We start from the raw sequence: 12,837 nt of genomic DNA, 5'->3' as shown, positions 1-12,837 counted from the left end.
TAAGAGCAAGTTTGAGCTTAAAAACTACACATTTTTCATTTTTTCTACAACAAATTGGAATGTATAAATTTCAAAATATTTTTTTTTACAGATCAATAATATGGTTAGCTGTGTTTTGAACTAAAATCCTAAAATTTAAGAAAAAAAACTATGAAATAGCTTTTAGTTAAAAACAACGCTAAATTTATACAAAATCTACATTTAAAATTTGAAGAATTATTTAATAAACTTTTTTTTTGTAATGTGTGTTAGAGTAAAGAAATTCTCAAAATCAACGTTCGCCGGAAAATGCCTTTAAAATGCAAGAAAATTTTGAACGTGAAAATATTCTGACAACACAACAATTAAAAATCCGAAAATTTCATTTTGAAAAAATGAATTTTATTTGTCTTAAATCTATAATTCATTCAAATAAAAAAAGGTTCCAATACTCAGTGTAAGACTAACATTTTAGTTTCGTTTTCGTAAATTTATTTTTGTTGTGGCTTCACATACGAAAAAATAACTTCATTTCTAAAAATCGGAGATTAAAATTTTAAGGTTTTGGGAAAGCTAATGAACAAAAGTTTAAATATGAATAACAAAATAAAATCAATCAATTTTTTATCGTAATTGCTGATTTTCACCCAGTCTGATACCTAAAAAGAAAAGTTGATGTAATATTCGAAAATTACCAGTTTATCTAAGCAATATCCAGCTATCAATTTAGCTATAAACCACTTTGTGCTCACAAAAAAGCAGAATAAATGTGAAGTTGCTTTAAAATAAACTATAATTAATGAAAAAGATGTTTAGATATTTTAATATCTATACTATTTTTTTTTCTTTTATACAATCTTAAATGAAAAAAGCAAAGTGTTTTTTTTTCTGTAAGCAAATACAAATTTTAGAGTAATTTCTTATGCAAAATTTTTTTTATGAAAATACAAAATTTATTATGTTGCTATTGAAATTAATATGTGGCTTAAAAAACCTATTTCATGTCTTCAAAGTCTTTATTTATTTAATTCTAATATGGAACAAAGTTAAAAAATTAATGGAAGTACAGATTTATCATTCTGTAATTATTCTTCATTTCAAATATGTTTCCTCTTAAGAATATTCTGTTTAAAAAATCAATCCGATGTTATGCATTATATAAAAGTTACATCAAATCTTAAGATTCCTTAAAAAGATGAATTAAAGGAAAACAAAAAAAAACGTACATAAGATTTTTACACAACAAAACATCAAATGTAAAGAAGTGAAAAAGTAAAATCTTATCTGCCATTATACTTGAGAACGCTTTAATTGAAATTTTTTATATATATATATATCAGCCCCAATCACTCATGTCAAAATCAAAAACCAAAGGGTTAAAAATCCTTGTCTTCTGGGCTAGGTACGACGGAGTTGAGAGTGAGGTCAAAAATGGGTCGACTTCTCAAAGCCGGTTACAAAGTAAAATCTAAATAAGCATTGTTCACATAATTTAACCAGATTTCAGTGACCCCTAGCAGCCTGTGACATTTAAATACAATTAATAAGAATTAATACAAAAAGTACTTATCCATAATATTCCGTTAACATCAGAGTAGACATTCACTTTCTGAGAATCAGGTTGTGTAGGCCAGCTTTCAAAAAAAGTTGAGACTGGACGAATCTAAAATATGTCGAAGTAAAATAAAATTTCAAAAAGGAAAACGTTCAATTTTTTACTTTGTTTGTAATTAGAACTTCATAACAAAACTCAAAGGCATTTAAAATTTTCAATTATAGATATCTCATTACCCCAGCGAAAATATTGTTAGTAACCTTAGTAACTGTAAAATAACTTATGTCTTAAGGGGAAAAAATTAATAGTCGCAATCGACCTTTGGGCAACTAAATATGACAAAAGAGATTTTTTAAAATCCCATGTGCACTTTATTATTAATTTTAATAAGTATGAAATTATTGTGAATATTTTATAGTATTCTAAAAATTACTTTATTTTAAGAAGTTTTCATAAAATTTTTCCTTCATTTTTAATAATTGTTCAATGTTTTTTTAAAAAAATCAAGATAAAAATTTACATGTTACATTAAGTCACGTTTATATTTGTACAGTTTTAAAATTCTTAGTAAATATATTGCTGTGTTAATAAGTTTCAGGGAGCAAAATCATATTTTTACTTCATTTGAATATAAAAAACTTACAATTATTCGAATTTTGCAGTATAAGAAAAAAAGGAATATTTTCTTATACTACAATTTTGTTTTATACTTCAGTAAATAGTATGGAATTTTTCGGAAAAATGAAAATTCTATACCAATTCCTTACATTAAAACACTATATTCAAAAACACATTTTATTTTAATCCCGCAAGTATATTTCTGAATTTTAGTTTATAACTAGGATTTTTTGTGCGATTTCTTTTATGATTAAATTTTCGTAAGTATTCTATGTATGTTTTGTATGTATTCACGTATTCTAGCAACAGTACTTAAGTATGTTACTTACATATTTTTTCATACCGATGCAGGTAACAGAAACCTCTGAATTAACCTATAACGTCATGAAAAAACGTTACTTCTTAGAATATTCCTTGAGATAAGGTAAGAAACCTTATTATACTAAAAATAATTGCTCACGAAATAACAGATTTAGTAAGAAAAATTCCTATTACTCCTGTAACAGTAAAATTAAAATCAAAGATTTTTTTAAAAAAAATATCAAGCGATTTAACTCATTTGTGCTTGACGTCCTTTTGAAAGTTTTCAAAAAGGAAAAAGTGGTAGCACAAGCGTCTCAATTTCCCGAATTATTTTGTAGAAACTAGATAGTTCTATACATTAATTATGTATAAATATTTATGTTTCGATCTCAGTTCATCGAATAGTTCTTTTCTTAAGCTTAAGTGGTTGGCAACAGAATGAAATATCCACTTGATGTAGTGTAGATAAATGTGCTCCAACTTTTTTCACCCAAGTAGTTTTCATAGATAGACCACTATTTGTGGCTAGCCATTAATAGGTTAAATCATTATTTAGTACTTAGCTGAATTTTAAACTTTACTTAATGAAAAATATAAGAAAACAAGGGGAGAATATATTTTTAAAATACTGAAGAAATTTCAAACCTGTGTTTACCAGGAGATAAATTCCCTTAAAAGCACGGCGCTTTCCAATTACTCATATCGAATAAAATACAATAGAACGCATACAGTATAAAATTTTAAATATCTGAACATTTAACAGAACGGTACAGTTTTTCCATAAAAAGTGTAAAATTAGATGTGGAATTATAAAAGCAAAACTTTAAAAAAAAATGGAGTGAAGAAGGTGATGGAAAAAAGATCATATTACATTCTGACTTAGGAAGGGCAAGCGGAAAGAAGAAGCTCAATGAATTATTTGTTGATTAACTATTATCTGAATCGATGAGAACAGCAGTTCCAAAGTTGTGTTCCGAGGAACCCTATGGTTCCTCGGTATGAATATTGAAAAGGATATGTACTTTCAAAAATTTCTTTTACTATTTCGCATCGATTAAAATTAACCAAATTCCACAATAAAGAAGTCTGTTTCCCTGATAACCAGCCTCAACGTTTATTTCTTTTTTTTTATTTTTCCGTTTTCATTTTAATGGAAACCATATTCCAGCTTTTTTCATTTTCAGTCTATGCATTCATTGAAATCAAATTAAGACTTATACTAGATGCTACTCTAGAACGGTGAATTCAACCATCAGACGTTAAAAAACTCCATTTTAAGATTAATTCTGAAAAAACGATATAGAGAAAAGATTTCATTCACTAAATATTTTTTTAATATTTAAAAGTCTTTCATTAATTTATATGTTTTTAAAAATGCTAAAAAAATTTATTCATTCAGTCTCGGCGATCCGCCAAAAGAAGGTCGATTATTTAGCGTTCCACAATCGAAAAAATTGGGAATTGCTGCATTGGAAAACCGCCTTCGATTTCGATCAACAACAAAAAAATAAAGAAAAACTTTAATGTAACAAATGCAATTACAATTTCAGAGTGTCAAAACTCACAACCCAGTTTAAAAAAAAGGGAAGAAAAAAAACAATTTTGCTTTTTATTCTTGAATCCTAAAAGTGTGAATACATTAATAATATGAAGTATGCTTGCAATTGCTAAAACCTACAATTGAAATTTTTAAAACAATTATCGCATTGTCCTAAAACCTAAAAATTCCAAATAAAATTTAATTTCTTCAATATTAGAAGCTGCTGTATTAATTAATTACGTGTGTAAAAAACTGCATTTAAAAAATCTCAATGTTAAAATTTAAAGCAGAGCACTAAATCAAAGACGTAATATTTGACTTGCATTTTAGATTTTGATAAAAACGAGTAACATTTAAAATTATATCAATGCATAGAACTCACCAAATTTCTTTAGTAAAGAGCGTTAAACTGTAAAATCTTATATTTCGAAGCTTCCATTTTCTAATATGAAAACACAACGTGATGAGAGGGAAAATATGTCAGATAATTCATGTGTATGTATAAGATTTTTGCTGTCATTGGTTAAAATAGCATTAACGTCACAACGAATGGTTAACAAGCATTAAAAAGTTTTTTTTCCGAATGAGCATAACAATTCAAATGATCGAGATTTTTTTATTTTATTATTATTATTTAAAGCACGTGGTCTTAGAAACTTGCATTTGACAAATTTAAAGAAACTGGAAATTTGATACTCGGCAGAACTTTTAACTATATTAGACCGTAAAATTACGAATTCGCCACGGGAACTGAAATTAACTTTCTAATTTCAAACAATAAATCTCTGCAATTTATAACCCAATAATGTAAATCTATTATACTACATTCAAGTACATAAATTTAAAATTAAAGATTTTAAAAAGTATGCGACGTACCTAATCGTTTACTCAACTTTTGCGTCACTTTTATTAGATCATTTTTTTTAAGAAAGTCGAACCTTTTACAACATATTTTGATTAAAAAATTTTTTACAGCAAAGGGATTGCGTATAGATGATTTCAATAAATTTGACGCATAGTTATAAGAGTATTTTAAAGGTCTAAAATTAAAATTTCAAGAACATAGATATAAAATCGGTCCAGTCCGCGTATTATTTTTTTTTAATTATTACTTACATAGAGTATGTAGTTTGATTTTTGTTTGAATGAAAGTAGTTTTTTCCAGTTCCCGCAGACTAAACTCAGCATTTATCGTAACTTTTTATTTGTTTACTTTTCGATTTGTTTGTTGCCTTGATCTCTTTTTCCCACGTATTTATGAACTCGCTTTCCTGCATGTAATGTTGGAATCTTGAGATCGAAATTTCGATCATTTTTATACTAGCTAGAGTTCTCAAAATTTTGTGCATGATGATGACAATGCAAGTTCTAAACGTTTAACGATGACTACAGACAAATTGTATCGCCATTTTATTCCCAAATGTCGTTATTTGAAATTTAAACCACTTTTCGATAGACTAGAGAGCTCAAACTTCATCTGAAACATATAATTTCTCTATTAAACTAATTAAATGCTTTGCTTTTTAGGTATTACAATTATTATTTTAATACAAAACTCATTTTACACATGTTCCAAAATTTATACTTATTTTATTTACTGTCCTAAAACTGCATCATAAATTCAGAGCTCTTATATTTTAAGCACAAATTGGATATCATTTGGCTTGAAAATAAATGCCTCAGAAGAGCTATAGCAATGGGTTATCGGCGACGGTCTAAGATTCATATTTAATGATCTGAGGACATTCAGCTTAACTACCACAATTTATATCCAAAAGCAGATTGTAGTAGTAATCACCTCACTGGAGTTGGGTACTGATTCGATGATTCGAATTATTCACTGGATTGATTCTGTGATTCGAATCATCAACTCGCAACTGAATCGAATCAATAAGTGATTCGAATCAGTAGTTTGAATCACCAAGGTGAACTAATTTTACTGATTCGAATCACTTAGATACTTCGTTTTCCCAAACTCTACTCCATGCTACTTACCAACCGCCCAAACATTTTTTAAAAAAAAAAAATTTTTAATTTTATTTTTGGCTTTATTCCATTTTATTTATTTTGGAAATTCAGCCTGTGGTAACATTTAAAACTTTCAATTTGACACATTGAGTTTTACGTGTCTGTCATAAAGTCAGAAGTTTTTATCCAAGTACAGTAAAATAATTAATTTAAAGAAGTTTTCTGCCAAATATGAAGAAAAAAAAATTATAATCGATACTAAAATAAAAAATGAGAAAGAAACAAAAATACTGTAAAGAAAACATCAATTAGCTACCGGACGGCAATTATTTTTAAAAACTTCATTTAAAGTTTTTTTTTCTTTGTTCATTTTGATTAAAATTAATTCAAAAATTGAATTAACTCATTTTATTTAAAAATTTCGAATAGTTACTTTTGTTTGCAAAACGTGGTTTAATTCGACAAAAAATATATTGTATTTGCAGAAAAATGACCAAAAAGAAATAGAATTTCAAGAACAGCAGAAAATGCGATTTTTACTTTTTTCTAAGCTACATATTTCAAAGAAAACCACAAATGGGAAAAAAATCTTTTTGAAAAACTTCAATTTACCAGAATTAAAAAGTAAATTATGCAAACACTACCGGAACTTTCTGTCTTTCGAAGAATGTTAAACCTTTAACACTGCGTAGTTGTGCGTAGACTTATAAAGTGACGAATTTAAAAGTATTTAAAATCTAAGTCAATTAAACAAANGTACAACTTGTTAAAAATCTGACAGTAATATTTAATGTTCCTTCAAACATAAAAGAGTCCTATATTTTTGATAAAGTTGCGGCCCGCCATTTGACTGGTATTTTTAATTACGGCTCCCGGCCTCATGAAAGTTGGAAACCCCTGCTCTAGATGGATAAATCATAAAGTGTCACCGCTGTTGTTTTAGGTGTTCAACTTAGAGTTACATTTTGTTTCAAAAACTATCAGACATAGAAACTTTAAATTACGAAATTGCGCAAAAAATTTACAAGAAATACGATGGAACAAAAAAATTACATTTAACAATTAGTTCCATAATTATTAGCATAGGCGTAGAGAGTGGGGAGGAGCATGTGCCCCCTCAATATTTTGCGCAAATACAAACTTTTCCTGAATTAATTGCATTATTAAAAATATATATATATATAATTTTTAATAGCTCACCAAAACTTTAGATTATTACATCCACTATCCCATTATTTCTATTTAAATCTTCTCCCGCTTATTGTTATTTATAAATTCATTTTTTTTACTTAAATTGCCATCAATATTTAGTTTAGAATCATCAAGGCGTCACTTATAAAAAGCGAAAGATATTTTTAATTATTGACTTAATAATCGTCTGCTTCAAGAAGCTTTTTGGGTATTTTTGTTACATGTACTAACTCGTGGGTGCTGGTAAAAGCAGCTGTTTGAAAGAGCAGGTGAAATAAATTTTGTTCTATTATTTTAAAAGAATAAAAGGGATCGGATTACTCATACTTAGGTAATGCACCCTTTTTCTGAAATGTAAAGTTTTGTTTTTCAAAACAAGATTATTTGTTTAATTTAAAATTTGAATTTTAACTCTCGTAAGAAGAAAAAAAAAGTTCCTCTAAAAATTTGCTCCTTTTATTTTTAAAGAAAATGCATTTCTCTTAAGTTGAAACATCTTTATTTTAAGATTACAGAAAAATCATTTATTTAAGTTGCATTAACTACATTAATGTCTAGCAATAAAATATATTGTGCGGTATTGGTTCTCGTTAAACTGTTCTACCGTAAAGTGCTCCTCTTCGCGTGCAGGTCGTCGGGCTACAGAAGCGGGGGTGCCATCCCCTCTGCAGAGGATCAAAATTGTGATGGCATGTCTTCAGATCATCCTCCGGGATGTTTCCCAGACCGTCGCCAATAGCCCATTGTGCAGCTCTAGTGCGACGTAAATTAACAATAACAATTATTTTAAACAGATTTCAATAATTAAAAATTCAACTTAATTTTATTAAGAAATAAATCTTGTTTTTATTTTTTAACTGGAAGGAGACAGTATGCTGTGAGACAAATTTTGTGTTAACAAACTTCCAAGCTTTGTGTAAACAAATAATGATTTTTAAAAACGTAAAATGTTTAAACCAATGAATAAAGAAATCCTACATTTAAATGTTTATCAAACTGGTCAAAAAATAAATTTTAACTCTAAGGTTTGGAAAAAATATTTTATTTATCTATTTTCTGCTAAACTTAACAAAAATCCATTAAGATCTATTATTAATATAAAAAGGACTGCATGGTGAAAGTATAAAAATTAAGTTTTCTAATGCAATTTCAACAATATATTTAACAGCATATAAATTTCGTCAGCATCATTTTTTTTAATTTTTAGTTATTAGTAGGGTGACCAGATTTTTTCGGGCAATTCCGGGGACACTCATCTCTACCCCCCCCCCCCCCCCAATTTTNCCAATTTTACCGACAGAAAAAATTGAAATTTTTTTTTATTTTTTTGTCTTAAAAAATATTTTTTTTTTCGTTTAAATTTTTTTTATAATTTAGTATATAAATTATATCGTTAAAATCGTGATCATAACATTTTTACACAATTTTAAAATCTGTTAACAAAACAATTGTATTGCTTTTAAAATTATACTATTAAACACCGTATTTTTCTGAAGAATGAATCTTCTTTAAAATTTCAGGATTTTTTTCGAGTAATTGCGAAAGTATGTTACATGAAAAATCAAGATTAATCAGTACAGATAAAACCGCTTTCACTGTATTCACATCCATTCACGATTTTTCTTTAGTCCAATAGTTATTTATGCGCGAAAATACCCGTTCTTCAGGCGCATTACTGCTTGGCCAGCACATTGCAAGCTCAACAATTCTTTTGATATTTGTTAATGGTATATTGATTTTTTGAAAATAATTGTTTATTTCGCGCCATTTGTCTGTTATGTGTACGGATTGGTACCATTTATAGTCTTTTGAATCCAAATAACTTTCAAGATAAGTAAACTCGTCAAATAAATCGTCGGAATTAACATTCAAAATTGCGCATTTTGAAGAGAGAGACAGAACTGCCTCGTCGAGTTCAGACCGTGAAGGCTTACAATCTAAAAGAAGGCACTTCAAATCAGACATATCATCGTTGTTATCGTTCCAAGCTTCTAATTATGAAATCGCAGCTTCATAGAATTCTTTCGACTTTTCTAAGTAAGAATCTTCAGTAATGATATTCTCAGCAATCAATTTAGTCAGTTCAGGTTTTACAACAAGTGGAACAAATTTGGCATTCTTTCGTGCTTTCAATTTAAATATCAAATCCTTGACAACAGCTCCAGATTCAATAACACATTTGTCATCGCTTTCAATTTTCAAGATGCTTTGATTAAAAATTGCAGCATGCGAATGCGCAAAAAACAACCATAACTCGGTTGTTTCACTCTCAAAATAATTCTTCAAGATTTTTGGGCACTTTTTTTCAGACAACATAATTCTTTAAGAGATGAATAAATTTTAAGAATTCTTTCTACAGCAGGAAGTAATGTCAACCACTTAACATGAATGTGGCCTAAAATTTGATGATATTCTTGGTCAGCATACTCACAAAATTCTTTCAGTCTTTCAATTCGGACTGTGTAAATTTTAAAATAACTAAAAAGTTTAGATACCATAACTTCAATATCTACAGGCAAACAATCAAAAGCAGTTTTAGCGCCATTGTGTATAATATGCGCATTACACCCAAAACCAAAAATATCTCTTCCTAACTCAGTTTGAAGTTTAGTATGAACATTTTCTGTTTCTCTTCTTAACAATCCTCCAAAATTAGTGTTAATATTATCCGCAGACAAACCAGCCATTTTATCCTTCAATTGGAACTCGAATAGTGCGTTTAATATTTCTGAAAATAAAATCTTTGCAGTTCCACCTTTAATTTCGTTTAGAGATACAAGTTTATTATTAATTGGATCTTTAGCACAGTCCCACTGAAAATACCGCACTAAAATAGGAAGTAATTTTACATGATTGTGATTGGAAGTATCGTAAGATATTGTTACAAATTGAACAGTCTGTATATCTTTCTTCAATTCAAGAAATGCCCACGGAGAAAAAACATTGACAGCGATAGCTTCGCATTTTGTTCGGGCACAAGAAAATTTCTTGTCTACAAATTTCTTCTGTAAATTTGAAGTACAGTCCATGCTGCGAAACGATTGGTTGTGACGAATGGTGTGAAATGCAAGCGTTCCTTCATATGTTGCTAAGTCAAACTCTTCTTTGGATGGTTCCAGCTTACGAAAAAACTGTTTGACGGATTTCGTTTTTGTTTTTGCTGCCAAAGCTTCTTTGTGTTTAATTGTAAGAATGTGATCTGCTATAGCTGTTCGTCCTCCACTTCCAACTGAAAACGTTGCTCTACACATTGTACATTTTACTTTGGAAGAATTATTAGGATTCGGTTCAATAAATGGAAACTCGTTTTTCCNCTTGCTCAAATCAAATACATTATTAATAACAATTAATAATGTATTATTACAATTATGTACAATTACGATTAGTAAATACATTATTACAAATTATGCAACTCATGGTTTGTGGTACTATTTTTTATAGTTACTTATATTGAAATTCTAATTGCAGAGCTTTTTCTTTATTAAGCTCATTAATATGAAAACAAGAAAGTAAAGTTCAAGGTAAATAAAATTGGATTGTTAATAAAGTCGAATTCTGAAGCTTGGGTTCATGTTTTTCTCTGTCTCTGTTATTGTTATTATTATCGCTATTTTTTTAATTTCTTTAACAAAAATACGTTAAAACAATTACATTATTACAAATACATTATTACAATTATGTACAATTACAATTATTAAATACAGTATTACAAATTATGCAACTCATGGTTTGTGGTACTATTTTTTTAATAGTTACTTTTTTTGAAATTCTAATTGCAGAGCTCTTTTTTTAATTAGGCTCACTTATATGAAAACAAGAAAGTAAAATTCAAGGTAAATAAAATTGGATTGTTAATAAAGTCGAATTATGAAGCTTGGGTTCATATTTTTCTCTATCTCTGTTATAATTATTATTATCGCTATTTTTTTTAATTTCTTTAACAAGCAAAGGAAGAAAAATACAAATTAAATCAAGATGAATACATCTTAAAGCTCGTGAAAATTACTTTACTTCATTCATTTTTGAAACAATGAAGTAAAAATAAATAAATTCTGTGGAACATATTATAAATTTTGCGAAATTTCCTTTTTTTTGTCGACAAATTTGAGAAGTTTCTTCTCTCGTTCAAGTTTTCACATTTCACAAACAGAAGAAAAAATAATGAAAAGCATTAAATTCAATTCTAGCATTCAATTTTTAAGCTTTTATTTAACATAATGAAAAACAGGAAAATAATAATACTAATAAAATAAAATAAGCTGAATATTGTTCAAAGCATAAGAAAATTAATTTGCTTAATCAAAAAAAATTTTGAATTCGGTATTTTAATTAAATGTTTGAAGAACTTACAACTTTCAGAAACATAAATAATTATAACAAAAATTATACTGCATGCATCATAAATCTCGCAAAAATTTATTTATTGCAAATATATATCGAATTTGTTGCTTACATTTAGTTGAACGAAAACATCAATTTGGCTTTCAGAAAAAAAAAATCAAAAATATTCTATATTTTTTTTAAAATCTACATTGAGTATCATTTTTAAGATACTTAAAATGTAGGATTTTCTATTTCTTAAAACTGAGCTTTGTTTTCATATCAACTTTACTAATATGCATTTAAAAAAACGAAGTTTCAACTTAAAATCTAAGGATTGAATGCCCATTTTTTTTTCAATAATCTTGTTTTCTAATAATAGTAGTTTTTCTAATAATCATAAAATTCATTTACAAACAGAAAGAGAAAACTTAAACAGAAATCAAGATGGTTACTTAAATCTTTGTAAAATTAATTTAAATTAAATCAGTCCATTTTTTAAGCTTTCATTAACATAAACAATAACAAAACAAAATAAAACACTTACAAATATTTCATGTTTGATCAATATAAATCAGCATTAGGAATCCTTATTATTTGAGACATCTTTTTTCATACTGCATATGGAGCTTTCCATCTGATATATCCATCTGCTCAAAAAAATGGCACAAGAAAACATTTTGAAACACAATATATCCGTGAAACAATATACACAATATATCCAATGAAACCGTGTTTAACATATGATTGGCATTGAATAAACCGCATCAGTAACATTCTCAATTTGATGATTTACGACAATCATCACGTTTTCATCATCTGATCCACGAACTTCAAAACCGAGTTTATCCAATGTATAGAGATCAGGGACATTTTGAATTTGAAGATTATCGTCAATCATCATGTTTTTCTCAAATGACACAGATGGTTTATCCACTGCTTGGAAATCAGGAACATTCTGAAACTGACGAATTTCGTCGATTATCCCGTTTTCATCAACTTGCTCAAATGCTTCAATACTTGGTTTATCCGATGCTTGGAGATCAAACTTTATATTTTGCTGCATAATAGCACACTTGTCAGAAGTTGATCTTTCCATATTCGGGTTCAACTTTTCTGGAGCACTGCTCGACTTTGAAAGATCATCTCTAACGACAGCAACTTCCGACACCAGATTCTCCATTAAATCAATTATTTCAATCTTCGATTGTGAAACTGTAACATCAGCTGGGTTGTTTGAATCTTTCACGACGATTTTCGATGAAAGTTCTTTCGGAGTTGAGCCCCTATCACGAAATGATTCTTTGTTCGAAATTGGAGCAGGCGAAACTCTATTGTCATGCTCTTCTTCATATTGTGCTTT

The sequence above is a fragment of the Parasteatoda tepidariorum genome, chromosome 9 (assembly GCF_043381705.1).
Source record: "Parasteatoda tepidariorum isolate YZ-2023 chromosome 9, CAS_Ptep_4.0, whole genome shotgun sequence".
NCBI classification, from domain to species: domain Eukaryota; kingdom Metazoa; phylum Arthropoda; class Arachnida; order Araneae; family Theridiidae; genus Parasteatoda; species Parasteatoda tepidariorum.
This window is presented reverse-complemented; position numbering follows the sequence as displayed.